Below are 14913 nucleotides of genomic sequence, written 5' to 3'. Positions count from 1 at the left end.
GCCCCTGGTGAGCTCTGCCCTCAGCCTCCTCCTCCCCAGGCTGACTGTAACTAATTCAGGGCTGTATCGCAAGCACACACAAAGTCCTGCACTTGAGCTGGAGCTGGTGAGCCCAGCCCTTGGCAGATGTAGGGGAAACAGTGCCTCTAAACACATCTTCAAGGACACTCTGATAGTACCAACAGAGATTGTTTTGTTTCCCTGATATCTGGTGATATCACACCATCTGTGACTGCGCTGTTGCCGGGGCTGACAGCATTCCTTCCTAAAGGAAAAGCACCTCACAGACAGCACCACCAACATTAATCTGGCCAGACTGTTTAACTGTATATTATAGGAAATCAAAAAAGAGATGAAGTTAATTGGAGAACAGAGGGTTGTGTGGAGACCTCCCAGCAGCCTTTCAGGATGTGAAGGGATCTCCAAGGAAGCCAGAGGGGACTCTGCATCAGGAATTGTAGTGACAGGAGGAGGGGGAATGGCTTCAAACTGACTGAGGGGAAATTTAGGTGCGACATAAAGAAGAAATTCTTCCCTGTGCACAGGGTGCCTAAAGAAGCTGTGGCTGCCCCATCCCTGGAAGTGTCCAAAGCCAAGTTGGATGGGGCTTGGAGCAACCTGGGCTAGTAGAAGGTGTCCCTGCCACGGCTAGGGTTGGGACTAGATGGGCATTAATTTCCCTTCCAACCCAAATCATTCCATGACCCTCTGATTCTCACTGTTTTATTAGCCAATGTCCAAGTTTACAAACTACACAGCAAACAGACCACACTTTAGCTTGGCCCTGTCATGGAGAGACAGCCTTTCCCTTTCTCCAAGCGCCATAAATCTCAGCCTGGTCATGAAGAGCCAGCCTTCCCTTAAATGTCTAAATCTCACCTTCACCCAAAAGTGAACTCTGCTTCTGTCAGGACAAGGGTGTTCCATGGCTAGGCACAGTTTCAGATGCCATCAGTACCAAGCTGTCAGTGGATAGCTGGATCCCTCCTTGAGTCAAGAGACTTCTGTGATCTCAGCTCCTTCTCACTTGAGGTGACAGACTGAAGTGGAGAAGGGATTATTGTCTTGGAAGACTGACTGTAACAAAACAACTCAGAAAAAGAAGCTATACACACACATACACAGATTATTACTGGAACATTTTCATTCTCAGTAAACTTTCAAACTCAGTAAACAGGTAATTCAATCATACAGAATATATCAAAGATAAGATTAATGAGATTTTTCCCATGCTGAGCACAAGCTTACTCCAGAGTTAGTCTCACTGAGTGGAAAAGCTCTGAAAATGAGCAAACACAGCACAATACAAATATCATCACCAGAATACGTCCTCATGAGTGTAAGAAAAATCATTAGAGGGAGGTTGTTTATATCAAGCTGTCCAATTCTTCTTCAAAAATCAAAGACACGAAAAATTTTAAAAATAATAAGTGTGACTCACCAGCACAGTCATTAACTTTCAATCTATTAGGAGAAGAGTAAACGGTAGAAAATAAGCTAAGTAATGACTCAGGCTTTTTGTATGAATGTCACCCTCCATTTCTATCAAATCAGATTACAGCATTTTATTTGGTTAGATTGATCCTGTGATTGTATAACAGAAATAACAAATATGCTGTTTCTACATGACTTTGCCCAGCATCCTGGAAAATCACTGTAATGTTATTTCTTAATTTAGGGCTTCCCACACAAGGAGGAAGGATTACTCTGACTCTATGTAGAGCACCCATCACTCCACTTCCACCACAAATGGAAAAGTAGATGCTCTGTTGATGTGCCAAGTGGACCCATGGGCCAAGGCCAACAGGATGAGGGTCAACAAGGACAAGTGCTGGGTCCTGCCCTTGGGTCACCCCAGCCCCATGCAGCTCCAGGCTGAGGGGAAGAGTGGCTGGAAAGCTGGAAGAGGCCCTGGGGGTACTGGGGACAGAACCTAAAAATGAGCCCAGGTATGCCCAGGCGGACCAGAGGCCAATGGTCACGGGGCTGTCCCAGCCCTGCTCCGGCCACGGGCCCAGGGCAGTGACTGTCCCCTGTGCTGGCACTGCTGAGGTCCCTCGAGTGCTGTGTCCAGTTCTGGGCCCTCATGGCCAGAGAGACCTTGAGGGGCTGGAGCGTGTCCAGGAAAGGGAACAGGACTGGGGAAGGGGCTGGAGCACCAGGAGCGGCTGAGGGAGCTGGGAAAGGGGCTCAGCCTGGAGAAAAGGAGGCTCAGGGGGGACCTTGTGGCTCTGCACAACTCCCTGACAGGAGGGGGCAGCCGGGGGGGTCGGGCTCTGCTGGCAGGGAACAGGGACAGGAGGAGAGGGAACGGCCTCAGGCTGTGAGGTTGGACATCAGGAAAAATTTCTTCATGGAAAGGGTTGTCAGACATTGGAACGGGCTGCCCACAGTGGAGTCCCCATCGCTGGAGGTGTCCAGGGAAGTGCTCTGATCTGGCTGACAAGGTGGGGATCAGTCACAGGCCTTTTCCAACCCCAATGACTCTGTAGTTCTATGACTGCTCTCCCCATGCCTTGCTAAGGAAGCATGGGTGGGTGGAAGGATTCCGAGCAGAACGGCAAAAAGCTCAACCTTTGTGCCACATTTTTGGAGGGACACTGTGGGGTGAAGCTCATCAAGGAAGTTGACACAGCATAGCTAGATAGGAGATTTTAAGATTTGGAAACCACATTTGACTTCCTGCTATAGGGGAGGTAATAGATGAAAAGCTAGTGAATCTTTTTCTAAAGATGACCTGTTGGCCTGTAAGGAATTACTGAAAGTATAGGTGACACAGCAACAGTGGAAGGAGGGCTGTAAACACTCTAGCAGGGCTGAAACTCTGGAAAAGTCCCAACAATCACCACCAGTTCAAAGTATCACCTTCTCTAGTGCTAAAGGCTACTTCAGAGGCCAAAAGTGAGGAAGACAGAAGTCGCAGAGTTATCAGGCCACTGATACACTCCATGTTACAGGAGGCAAGGCCAGGGGAGTCAGGGGCATCAGACATGGTCCTTTAATAAACTTGAATTAGGCTGGATTCAATCCAAGAGAAAAAAACATCCTCCCTATCTTACATTCTGCAAGGAATGGCCTCCCCAACAGGAATATTCAAGAGGCTGGAAGCATCTCTGCCTGAATACCCACACCTGTGTCACATGGGCCATGGAAGTTCCCTGGACAGAAAACCCAGCCAAGTGCTGTAGTTTCCCCATGGACACCATCTTTAGGTCTGCGGAAGAGGCAACTGATTCAGGGCACAATGGTTTATGTTACAATTATCCTGCTTACGCAAAGGAATCTTAACAAGAACCACTCGCTGCAACAACCTGTGGGGTTATGAGAAAAACCCATGTCGCCATACGTGAACTCACTGTATGGCAAACTCACAGAAGGATTTCAACGTGAACCGAGTGAATTCCAAGTAAGGAGTTCATCTATTCCAGGAATGAAATTGAGTTAATACCTTTAAATAAGTGTTCTCCAACATCATATTTTACTTCAACTTAAATCGCACTGGAAATAAAAAACGGCCTTGAGAGGGAAAAAAACAAGCTCAGCTGAGAGATGCCAAGAATACTCTTTAAAAATGGCAACAATCACTATCCTTTCCTACAGAAATCAAAGCCACAAGGCAGAGTGTTTAGATGGCAGAGTCTCAAAACTGGTGAAAAAACCTCAGGCAGCTGACCAGTAATCCCCACTGTGTGGGTCAGGCTTATGTGGGAACCAGCTCACTTGTTTTCCAGCAAGAAGGCCAAGAGACAAAGAATGTGAAAAATCTGACGGAAGTTCCATGAAAAAGAATTATTAGCATATAGACCTAAAACAATTACAATGTACTACTCAAGTCCACCTATAATTTGTGTCATTGCAAGACCATCTCTGCAGGTAATTTACTACGAGCACAGTGCAATTAGGAAAAGCAGATGGAAAAATGCCCAGCATTTCTGTACATTAGGAATTTGGAAACTACTTATTCCACAGTTAAACTTTTCATCATATAATCCTGGAATGAAGTGGGTTGGAAGGGACCTTAAAGCCTATCCAGTGCCATCCCCTGCCATGGGCAGGGACACCTTCCACTACCCCAAGTTGCTCCAAGCCCCATCCAGCCTGGCCTTGGACACTTCCAGAGATGTTTGACAGTTATTTGTTTAAAGGTATTTTCACTTTTGGAAGCCCAGCTTAAGGCTAGCACTTGAATTTTGAGATACTGGGTGCCCCAAGAACCTAGAGCCAGGCTCTCTGAAATGGAAAAACTCACTGCCAGTGGCAGCTTCCAAAGTCTTGCCAGGAATGCAAACACTTATGCAAGAACTCCTAAAATTAAATGATAGACATCTCAACTGCAACACCTGACCGGGCAGAGCTTTTTCTTGACTATGTTCCTTTAAAGCTCATGTGAAGGGGGGAAGGAAGGAAAAAACCTCCCCTGCATTTCTTTCTTACCTGGAGCATTGGCAAAACTTTCCACTTGCTCTGCTGCACTGTGGTCAAGAGTTGCTGCCTGCCAAAAGCTCAGGATTCCCCTTCCAGAAGCCTCACTGGTACTGTGGAAAGAACTGTTGCTGGTCTAGAATTCTAGAATTCTAGACCAACTAGCTGTTGGTCTAGAATCAGCCTCCAAAAATCTCATTCCAAATCCATCCCTGTCCCTTGGGTACAGCATTGACCTCAGCCAACTTCTAAGTATTTCTGGGCCAACATCTTTTAAAGATTTCATTGAAATCACGAGGGTTTGGTTCTTACATATCTTTAACTTATCCACGCCTTCATTCCCCTTCTTTTGCTTCCCTGCTGTAAAGTAGGAATGGTTTAAAAACAAAAACTCTAGGGAAAACATTAGAATTACCTTTTATTTAAGTATTTATGGGGTTTTGGGGGAAGAAACCAACATGCAAAGGTGCCTGATCCACTCAGGCTTCAACTGCAGTTGACAGTCCTTCTGCACTACAGTTATGCAGTGGTTTCACACAAAAAACCAACAAAACCAGCTAAAAACGGAAAGAGCTGGTAAAATTAACAGCAGACTTCTGGTCAGGTAACGCACGCAAAACAAATTTAGCTGAACATAAGGTCAATATTTCCTTTCAATATCTGTTTCACTTTTTTTCAGTTCAATTGGTATCAACTTTGGGGATTTCCTGGCATTTTGGCACAGGCTGTAGCCCCGGCCAGCACACCCAGGCTGCTGGCACTGCCAGGCTGGAGGAAGGGCTGCACACACAAGGTGTGTTTTGTCATCTCCCACTCGTCATGTCTGCACAATGTGACTCAGCTTTCTGGTTTTGGGCTCCTCACTCCAAACACGAGCTCTGGTCATCGTCTGCAGCGAAGGGGACAATTGTGCAGCACTTCCTTTGGTCTCTACGGCACTTAAAGCATGACAAAGTTGGAGTGACTCAAGGAAATCTGTCTGGACTTTCTAGTAAAAGTAGTCATGAACAAACTTCTGATGCTGGCATTTTTCAGCCTCTTTAAATGCTGCAAGTAAAATTTATATGGAAATATTTTATGGCTATTGACAAGCTGGAGTCTGAGTAAGTAACATAAATACATGTTTTACACACAAAGACAAACATAGACATGCCCAACGCATATATTATATTTTTGAGAGGAGAGATTAAGTACTTCCATAACAGTGGTCTTTGTCTTGTATCCAACCCTTGGCTGCTGAGCAAAGCCAGACCTGGAGCAAACCCCACCTAGCTCCACACAGCCAAGCCTCTGGCCAAGCAGACCTTCAGCCCTGGATCTGAGCTGTTACACAGAATCCCAGACCGGTTTGGGCTGGAATGGGCCTTAAAGACCATCTCACTCCACCCACAGGGATGCCACTCACTATCCCAGGTTGCTCCAAGCCCTGTCCACACTGGTCTTGGACATTTCCGGGGTTGGGGCAGCCACAACTTCTCAGGAGCAAGCAGCTCCTGAGCTTCCAGCTTGTGTTTGAAGGCAACCTCATTTTGGCAAAGATTTGCTCAGGGGATTTGACTTTCTCCACAAGCCTTGGCTGGGCTCTGCTCCACCCTCCTGTCCTGCTGGAGAGGGTGAGCAGTGGCACCTTCCTGCCTGGAGACCACACTGGGAGCAGTGCCTCACTGCCTCTTCCTGGGCTTCCTCTTTCTGTGCTGTGGCTCTCACAACTTCCCCAAGCTCTCTGTTCCCTGGGCGGCTCTGCCAGCCCTGCCCAGCCAACAAGGCCGTGCTCCTGCTCTTTTCCAAGGGCTTCAATTTTCTGCCCCACCATTTCGGATGGATTCAGAATGCCAACAGTGGAAACGCTGAGCTGTGGCATGAGCTCCAGTGCCACCCCTCCTGATTTAGGAAAAAAGCTTTGAATCAGGTGCCACTTCATTTTTAGGTAACTGTTATTCACACAGCCAAGCCCCGAGAGGATGAAGGGAAGGACTGAAGCCGAAACAAACTGATGCCGAACATTCCCAACTAAGGCTTTGGAGATAGATTAAAACTGGAAATAACATCTTTATACAACTCTTGGAAAATTTGCTCTATCATAAGCAAAAAACAAATAATTTTCTCTTTACTGTAATGTGATTCTGCCAGTACCAGAAGGTTAATTCCATCAGTGGTTACATAAAGCAGAAAAAAACCACAGAACTAACACAACCCATAAAAACACAGCAACTTAAACATGGCCTTCAGGAGTGTGACACAATAATTCTCAGTCACTAAGGAGCCACAAACGATGACTTCAAAAGTAAAAGGGAGGAAGAAACCCCAAATTTACATATCCCCTTGTTAAAAGAGCTTTGCAAAATCAGGGACACAAGGGGGACTTTCATGCTTCTCTCTGAGGCACAGAGGATTGGTTCAGGAAACTTAAATGAACTATGACTACTCTCTTACCAAACTACCTAAGCTTCTAATTTAACTATTTCTTAAGACACCGAGGGCTTACTACCTCCTTTGCCAACTCAAACGCTCTCTCAGCGTATTAAACACCCATGGACGTGTTGGCTCTGTGGTAAAAGGGAAATGACTGACACGTTACAGGGCAGAGATTATATAGCACAGGTGTTTGAGCACTTTTCAAGAAGACTTTTTGTAAAGAAAATGTCAATTTGTCAAAGCACTAAGCTGTCAGAAGAAAACGACATCAGTTTAAATAAAACTCTTTGGGGGAAGAGTTTAACCCCATTTATACCCAAAACAGCAGTTAAATGTAAACAGCCACTAAGTGGCCAGTAAAGGTCACTCTCAGCTGTGGGAGAACAACTTTCCCTGCACACAGCATTCCTTTCAGATGGTGATTTTGATTCGGATTTGACTTAATGCCTCGGAAGAAGCCATTTAATTTCACAGAATCATAGAAGGTTTGGATTTGAAGTGACCTTAAAGCCCATCCAGTGCAACCCTGTGCCATGGGCAGGGACGCCTTCCACTGTCCCAGGGCGCTCCAAGCCCCATCCAACCTGGCCTTGGACACTTCCAGGGATCCAGGGGCAGCCACAGCTTCTCTGGGCACCCTGTGGCAGGGCCTCCCCATCCTCATAGGGAAGGATTTCTTCCTAACAGCCAATCTAATTTTCTCTATATCAAAAACACCCTTATAAAAATATAACCTGTGTTCTCCAGGCCACAGGGGAGTTGAAGAGCTCACTGAATAACACACTGAGTTAACGAATTTGGGATTCTTGGAAAAAGGAATTTAAGTATCAAAAGCAAAATAACACTTGGAAGCATGTCCCAGCTGAATGTAATCACTCATCAAGAAAGCCTGTGTGGACATGTGCTATTCCAAGTGGAAAATGCCAGAGAAATGCAAGATGCTGGCAGGCTTTGCCATTAGCAAAGAGCTGGTTCTCATTACCATCAGCACAGGCTTCACAGCAGCTCCTTAAGGGAACCTCACAGTGCCTGGGAAAAGCAGAGAGTCTGAGAGTGTCGTCCCTGAAACAAACAAAACCCCCTAAAAATACACCAGATTTAGAGAAACCAGGACCTGCTTCCCAGCACCCTCCTCTTAGCAAGCTCCTGTTCCCTTTTGTGGCAGGTTTTTCACCAGCACTGTCCTTTAGTCACAGCTGTAGGGCTTTGGTTACATGGGGAGAACTAGTTTCTCTTCACAATACAACAGTCCCCAAACACCAGGTTTGTGAAATTTACAGAGTTCTGCCCTTATCAGGAGATAAAGGGGTGTTACACTCAGTTCTGTGGTTAGAAACTCTTTATCCATTCTCTGTGGATTAAGGAGGAAAAGGATTCAAACAGAACAGCAGCACATGAACAGTTGGTTCTGTATCTTATAGAAATTATCTAGGACAAGAGATGGCCACTGTTGCAATGTTCACTTAACACACACCCATATTTATGAAATTAAAGAACAGATGCGCCTCAAAAGTCTTTTAAAATTCTCCATTATAGGCCAGTTTTGAAAAACAGAGCACAAGGCAATCAACCAGAAAGCTTCTACTCAGTTACATTCCACCGGTTTACAACCACCTTCTCCCCAAAATGTAGTTTTGTGCTGTTTCTCCCAGGACTGCCAGATGAGGCAGCAGCTGCTGGCTTTGCATAGAGCTCCAGTTTTGCATCTGGGGTCCAAAGGCACAGTTTTTGGGATGGAGCATGCAAAGTGATCGAGCATGCCCCAGCCAGAGCTGCTCCCTGTTCAGTGCAATCACCCACAGGTGCTGTTTGCTTTCCCCTGAGATGGGACAGAATGAAACCTCTGCTTGGGGACATTTGTTTTTAGCATCCATTTGACAGTGTAGTAAGTTAAATGCATGAGTAACACAGTTTTAGGAATCAAACCCTATTTATAATCTCTACCCTTGAGAAATAGACATGGTAGTGGGGAGGGGGGGAAAAAAAGCATCACCAAATCAAAAGTAACCTCGCACCGAACCTGTAAGGCCAAATCTTTCTATTTAATAGTATGGCCAAGGCCATACTGGAGCAGATGGGATGAGACAGCCTGGACATGTGCATCCAATTCTTACTCCATCAGCTCCAGCTATTCCAACATTCCACTTACCAGTCTTGTCCTTCATACATGTTTAATAAAATGCAATTCCTTGGGGGCTGGGACTGCCACTTACCACAAGAAATACATACTTGTACAGATCTTACTGTAAGATCTCTGTGTGTGCACAAGCAAGGGCCTTTATAATCCCAGTAAATATAAAAGGATCATTTATTACAGAACTGCACATTCCTAAACATCTTGGCAAAGGATATGAGCACTGATATTACTAGTAGGAAAAGAAATTAAGAGTCTTACTGATTTATGCTGAAATCATTCTAAGGAAAATACGAGATGAATATAAAAGATGAGTCAGTTCAACAGCTTTACTATCAGGTAACCATAAAAACACACAGGTGACTGATACATCTCAAATAGTTCAGAACTTGTGTATGTGGAAGCTTTTGACCCTGTATTTTCTGTCTCCTTCCTAAATTTTCCCTAAATATTTAGGGAAGCTGGAAAGATGGAAAAACAAAGATTTTTGTTTGCAGGCTAAGCTGTACTTTGAAAAATACACTTTCAGCATCCTAAGCTGAAGCAATGTTTTTATCAGGAGAAAAAGCAGCTCTGTATCCTTCTCTCCAAGTTACCCATGCTACCACTCATCTGGAAGGAGATTAACCATCACAATTAAAGAGGGCTTGGACAGCAGCCCAGCTCAGAGACCACAGGCAGGATCCACTCATTCCAGCTCCAACACCAACCCCAGGGACTCTGCCCCTCGCACAGAGCAAAGGGCACTCCCAGCACATCATCCCTGTGCTCTGGGGGATCTCTCTTTAGAATCACATGGATTTTATCATGGAAGCACCTGTTTTTCCTCCAGGGATCACTTTAAGAGTCTGGGACACTCCCACACTGACTCCTACTCCGGCTGTTTGTCAGTCTAGATCCTAAAAACGTCCTTCCCTACACGTGCTGAGAATCTTGGAATTCCCAGCACGCAGCAAAAGCATGAACTGAGATGGAAGTGTCATCCCCACAACCCACTCTCTGGGAAAGGAAAACGTTCTGGGAGAAAAGCTGCAGTGTCTGTGTCCCCCTAGCACAGCTGCCAGCTGAGACAGGACCAGCACAGGCTGAGGAAAAACCACTGCTGACAGCCCATAATGAACCCGTGAGAAAACGAATCAAATCTGTACAACTATCAATATATGGTTGATGTTTCCCCCTCACCAACACTGTGGGTTTATTTTTTACAGGAACTGTGTCATACTATATAACGCCACAGAACCCCAGAAGGGACCTTAAAGCCCATCCAGCCCCACCCCTGCCATGGGCAGGGACAACTTCCACTAGCCCACTTTGCTCCAAGCCCCGTCCAACCTGGCCTCGGACACCTCCACAATGTGTTCAAGCTGGAGAACTAATTGAAATTCCTAAAAAAAGTCCAAGAATTCTCACTTGCAGTTATTGCCACAATATTTTTCACTTTTAAAAATTAGAGAAAAGATTAAATGCTCACTACTTCCCTTTACTTCTCCCATAATCTGTTTTAAAAAAATATAATAATATTGGAAGCTTCTCGATGCTTTGTTTGGTCCTGCTTTGGGGACCACTCTCCCTTGTCCTAGAGCCCACCTCCCATCCCTGCCTCATGAGCTGAGTAACTCTGCTCCAGACGTTGACACACAGGCTACTGGAAATTGGTACAGTCAGGAAATTTGGGTCATCTCTCTGAGGTAAACAGTAAACGAAAACACTCAGGAAAGTCTGAATACCAAGGTGGTGAGGGGCTGCTTTTTTTCTTATTTTAAAAAAGGAAGAATTCTTTTGAAAGTATTCTGTTACTACATCACATTATTATAACCTAGGGCAGTGATGAGGTAATTTCCATTACCAAGGCAGGTTCTGGGATTTGTTTTTCAGACTACTGAGAAAGACAGTTATATCACAGTGCCACAGCAAACACAGACAAGAGTTCATCACCTTGCAGCAAGATCCTGCTGCCTGTTCCCATGAAATCAAAGAGAAATCCTTCCACAAATTATGTGGAGCTTCTGTTTAGAAAAAGACAAATGAAATAAAACCAGACTGATTGCAAGCTCAGTTTAAAAGTGTGTCTCCTGAGTGGCCCCCAGGCCTTAACTGGAAGCTGAATCCCTAGCTGAACCAGAGCTGTAGGGAAGGACCTGCTCTTATTGCTTAAATGATGTCCAGACTGTAAGGCACCAATATTTTTGACAGGTACTTGCTCATCAATGTCAACTAAACAATTAGTTAAGAATTCAGTTTTGCTCCCCCAAGACCACTCCCCCTCCTCGGAACTGCCCTGAAGGATAGGGACACTCTGCTCCACAGCAGTGTTATGTGTCAGGTAAAAAGTAAATCGGAATTTAATCTCTCAACTCCACACATTCACCACAGACCATACAACACTCGGAGCTTTTACCTCTTGAGCTAGAAATTTGCCATGGAAAACTAAGTATTTTCTCATATTTTGTAGTCAGTTCTCATATACTTGAACTTCTGGGTACAAGGGGGAGACACCTTCTCTGGATGCTGCTTACTTCTATCCCTGGTATCTTCCAGCCCAAGCCATTCAATTAACTTCACGTGATTCGAATTCACAGTTCCCAAGTCTCCAGTTCCACTGCCAACGCTGTCCTGTTCCAGCCTACATGGAAGTCACTGAAGTTGCCACATGCCTGGATGTTGCACATCAATTCAAACACTCCGACAGAGCCATTCCTGTTATTCCTGCAGCAATGTGCATCTGGAAGGTCATTGCTGCATTGCGCTTGGGTTTGGCCCTCAGCATTGTCAGGAAGAACTGAGGTTATCCAAAGTGTCAGTGAAGTTTGCTCAATGGCTTTGCAGGAATACCTCTGAGGGAAATACTCAGTGCTCACCCCAAGCTCATTATTTTTCCCCTCTGTAGGATGAAAATTCACGAACTGAAGGGAAAAACTAAGGCAAAACCTGAAATATTTCTCATACTAGCTGGTTTAGGCCAACTGGCAAAAGCAACCTATTCAAAGTGTCATGAAAATTATACCCATGATAACAATGTTCAGTGGAACATATTCAAGTTAAAATGAAATCAAGTATGCAACCCTAGTGACGCAGCAGCATTGGATAACTTTTCTTTTCCTCCCCATTTTTTTTTGTTTTGTTTTTTTTTTTTTTGGTTTTTCCTCTAATTTTTTTAAGAAAAACAAATCATAAACAGCACTTGGTGCCAAGAGTCAAACTGGTGTTTTCCCAGTGCAGATTGACTGGCCATGCAGGAGGAGATGCATTGATGGGATTTGAGCATAAATCAATATTTGCATTTCTCTTTTGTTATGGATCCCCACCATAGGGGAACAAGAGAGTGCAGAAAGGTGGACAGGGCCAACGTGGAGATTTGGAGAGACAACAGTGCTAGAAGAGCACTTATCTCTACACTGTATATTGAAAACCTCTCACTAACAAAAAGGAACTAAAATAAGCACGTTAATTTTAGATTCATGCTTTCTGTCTGGAATCCTGAGCAGGCTGAACAACTCTTGGTAACCACAAAGCAGCTGATCCCATGCATCAATAGTTTCACGTGCATCTCACCCTACTGAGGTGCGGAACAGCATCTTCTGCCAGGAACATCCACTGCAGTTAAGGTCCTACCCACACCACTGCTCCTCCCTTGGGGTTGGAGCTTTAACCGGGAGTCTGCATCCCATCATCCACATGGCAAGTTCCACACTCAGCAGTTCAGGCAGCCGAAGGGATTTTCCCCAAAGGGAAGGCACAAGGTGCCTGTGGACAAGCTCTGGGCAGCCCCAGCTCACACCAGTTCCCCAGGGAAGGGGACAAACCCCAGTGCAAACCCTGAGCTGCTGGGGGGGAGCACGACCACCAGCACAGGAACTGGTCGCACCACTGAGGCAGCAGCTTCTGCACTGGTGCAGCAGGACGGGCCAGAGGCCGGACAGGGCAAATACCCTGCACCTGTTAAGTGCGGGAGCCGGGTCCCAAAGAGGCACACGGAACCCCCATGAAAACCAGGGTGTTCCAGGCCAGGTTGGACGGGGCTTGGAGCAACCTGGGATAGTGGAAAGTGTCCCTGCCCGTGGCAGTGGTTGGGACTGGATGGGCTTTAAGGTCCCTCCCAACCCAAACCATTCCGCGATTTTGGTCCATGATCACACCAACGTAAACGAACAGGAACCTGCTAAAGGCTGTGGCCAGGAACTCTTACAGGCATTTCTCTCACATCAGACCCAAGAGAAAAGCTGTTCTCGCAGGCATTTTGCGAAATGTTCCCTCTGCAGCCGCCCTGCCGCACTTCCCCACAGCTCCCACGGCCGACTGCTTTACCGCCGGTGCCCGTGCCGGTGCCAGCCGCGGGGACGGCCCCGGCTGGGGACGGAGCTGCGGGACCTGTGCAGGGACCCCGCGGTCCCGCTCCCACCCCGCTCCCCCCCGCGCTGCCTCCCCCGTACCTCTCGGAGCCCTCGCGGCCGGGGGTGTCCTCACAAGGACCGTTCCCCGCGGGGGCTCCGCCGGCCCCGGCCCGGCCCGTCCTGTCCCGCCGCGGGGGGCGGCTCCGCACCGGCCCCGGCGCCGCTCCTCGCCCGCCCTGCGGCCGCTCCAGCCGCGCCCGGCCCCGCTCCCACCCGCGTTGCCCCCGCTCCCACCCCGCGCTTACGGCTGCCGGGCTCCGCCAGGCGCGTCCCGCTCCCGCCGCGGGCGGCTCCGCGCTCCGGGTGGGGAGGGGCCCGCGCCGCCGCCGCTGCCGCCTCTTAAGGAGGATCCCGGCGCTGGCCTGCGTTGGTGGGGGACAGGGGATGTGAGGGGGACAGGGAGCGTCAGGGGGAGCAGCGGGTGGAGAGGGCACAGGGGGTCTGAGGAGGACAGCGGTGGGGCTGTGTTGGCTCTGTCCCTCCGGGCGCTGCGGTGACCGGGCCGAGGGGGACGGAGGAGCCCTGGGCGCTGCCGTGGGGGAAGGGCGGGCGGGCAGCGCTCGGCCGGAGCCGGAGCGAACGACTGATGTGACAGAAAATTGTAATCAAATAAATGGAAATTGCATTAAAATATCCCTTGCTTTAAAAAACCCTCGCTGTCGCGGCGGCGGTGGGTGTTCCTGTGGGAATATGCCTTCCGCAAGGTGTTTGATTCAGCAGGTATGACCACAAAACACTTTCTTTCCCTGCAAGTACCTCGCGAACATTTGCAGGTGTAACACTTTCACTTACTGACTCTTGTCTTTGAAAGGATGAGTGTTGAAACAGCAGTGACTGCCCTGTGAACCTCGGCCAGGTCCACCAAGGTGTTGCTTGATCACTCAGTTCCCTTTGGTCCACGTTTACACTTCCATCTAAAAAGTGGAATTTCGAGTCACTATTGATTCTATCAATTTTGCCCTTTGTGATGATTAAAGACCGTAACATTCTCTTCCATTCATTCACATTTTTTCTGTTTTGCTTTAATGGACTTAAAATTGAGGTGTTTTGAAATACGTCTAAATGAAATATATGTCTAAATTGCATTGTATTATTTGCTGCATCGTTTCCTGCTCAAGGGGGAATGGCCTTAAGCTGAAGGAGGGCAGGTTTAGATTAAGAAGGAATTGTTCCCTGTGGGGGTGCTGAGGCCCTGGCATAGCGTGCCCGGAGAAGCTGTGGCTGCCCCTGGATCCCTGCAAGTGTCCAAGGCCAGGTTGGACGGGGCTTGGAGCAGCCTGGGACAGTGGAAGGCATCCCTGCCCGTGGCAGTGGGTGGGACTGGATGAAACTTAAACTTCCAACCCAAACTATTGCATGATTCTATGATCCTTTGTTTAACACCCAGAAAGGTATTTGCCACCTGGGCTTTTGGACTTCACAGTGAGTCAGGGGGAGAATCTGACAGGCTCAAACCTCCGCTGCTGCTCGCCCATAACTTGCACTCTCAACGTGACACCTCTCAAAGACACCAGTTCTTCTCCAGACACACCAAAAGACGAGACTGAGTTT

At 47.4% G+C, this 14913-nt stretch overlaps 1 protein-coding gene across 7 annotated transcripts in view; it reads right to left on the bottom strand.

Moving 5' to 3' along the window:
• PLA2G4A (phospholipase A2 group IVA) overlaps window positions 1-13689 on the bottom strand; it is a 70110-nt gene extending 56421 nt beyond the window's left edge. Inside the window, exons 1-3 of one of the 7 annotated variants that reach the window (XM_039556026.1) lie at window positions 13608-13622; window positions 4435-4535; window positions 880-1040 (exon numbers count right to left, since the gene is read on the bottom strand). The gene's annotated coding sequence lies outside the window, so the exon portion shown is untranslated. Of the gene's footprint in view, window positions 1-879; window positions 1041-4434; window positions 4536-13401; window positions 13516-13607 lie in introns of those variants that run through there. The other 6 variants (XM_039556025.1, XM_039556028.1, XM_039556031.1 and 3 more) reach the window with 6 other exon arrangements.
• Between the last annotated feature and the right edge of the window lie 1224 nt (window positions 13690-14913).

Source organism: Corvus cornix, chromosome 8 (genome assembly GCF_000738735.6).
Source record: "Corvus cornix cornix isolate S_Up_H32 chromosome 8, ASM73873v5, whole genome shotgun sequence".
Taxonomy (NCBI): domain Eukaryota; kingdom Metazoa; phylum Chordata; class Aves; order Passeriformes; family Corvidae; genus Corvus; species Corvus cornix.
The sequence above is the reverse complement of the archived record's forward strand: the minus strand, read 5'-3'. Positions and strand labels throughout refer to the sequence as shown.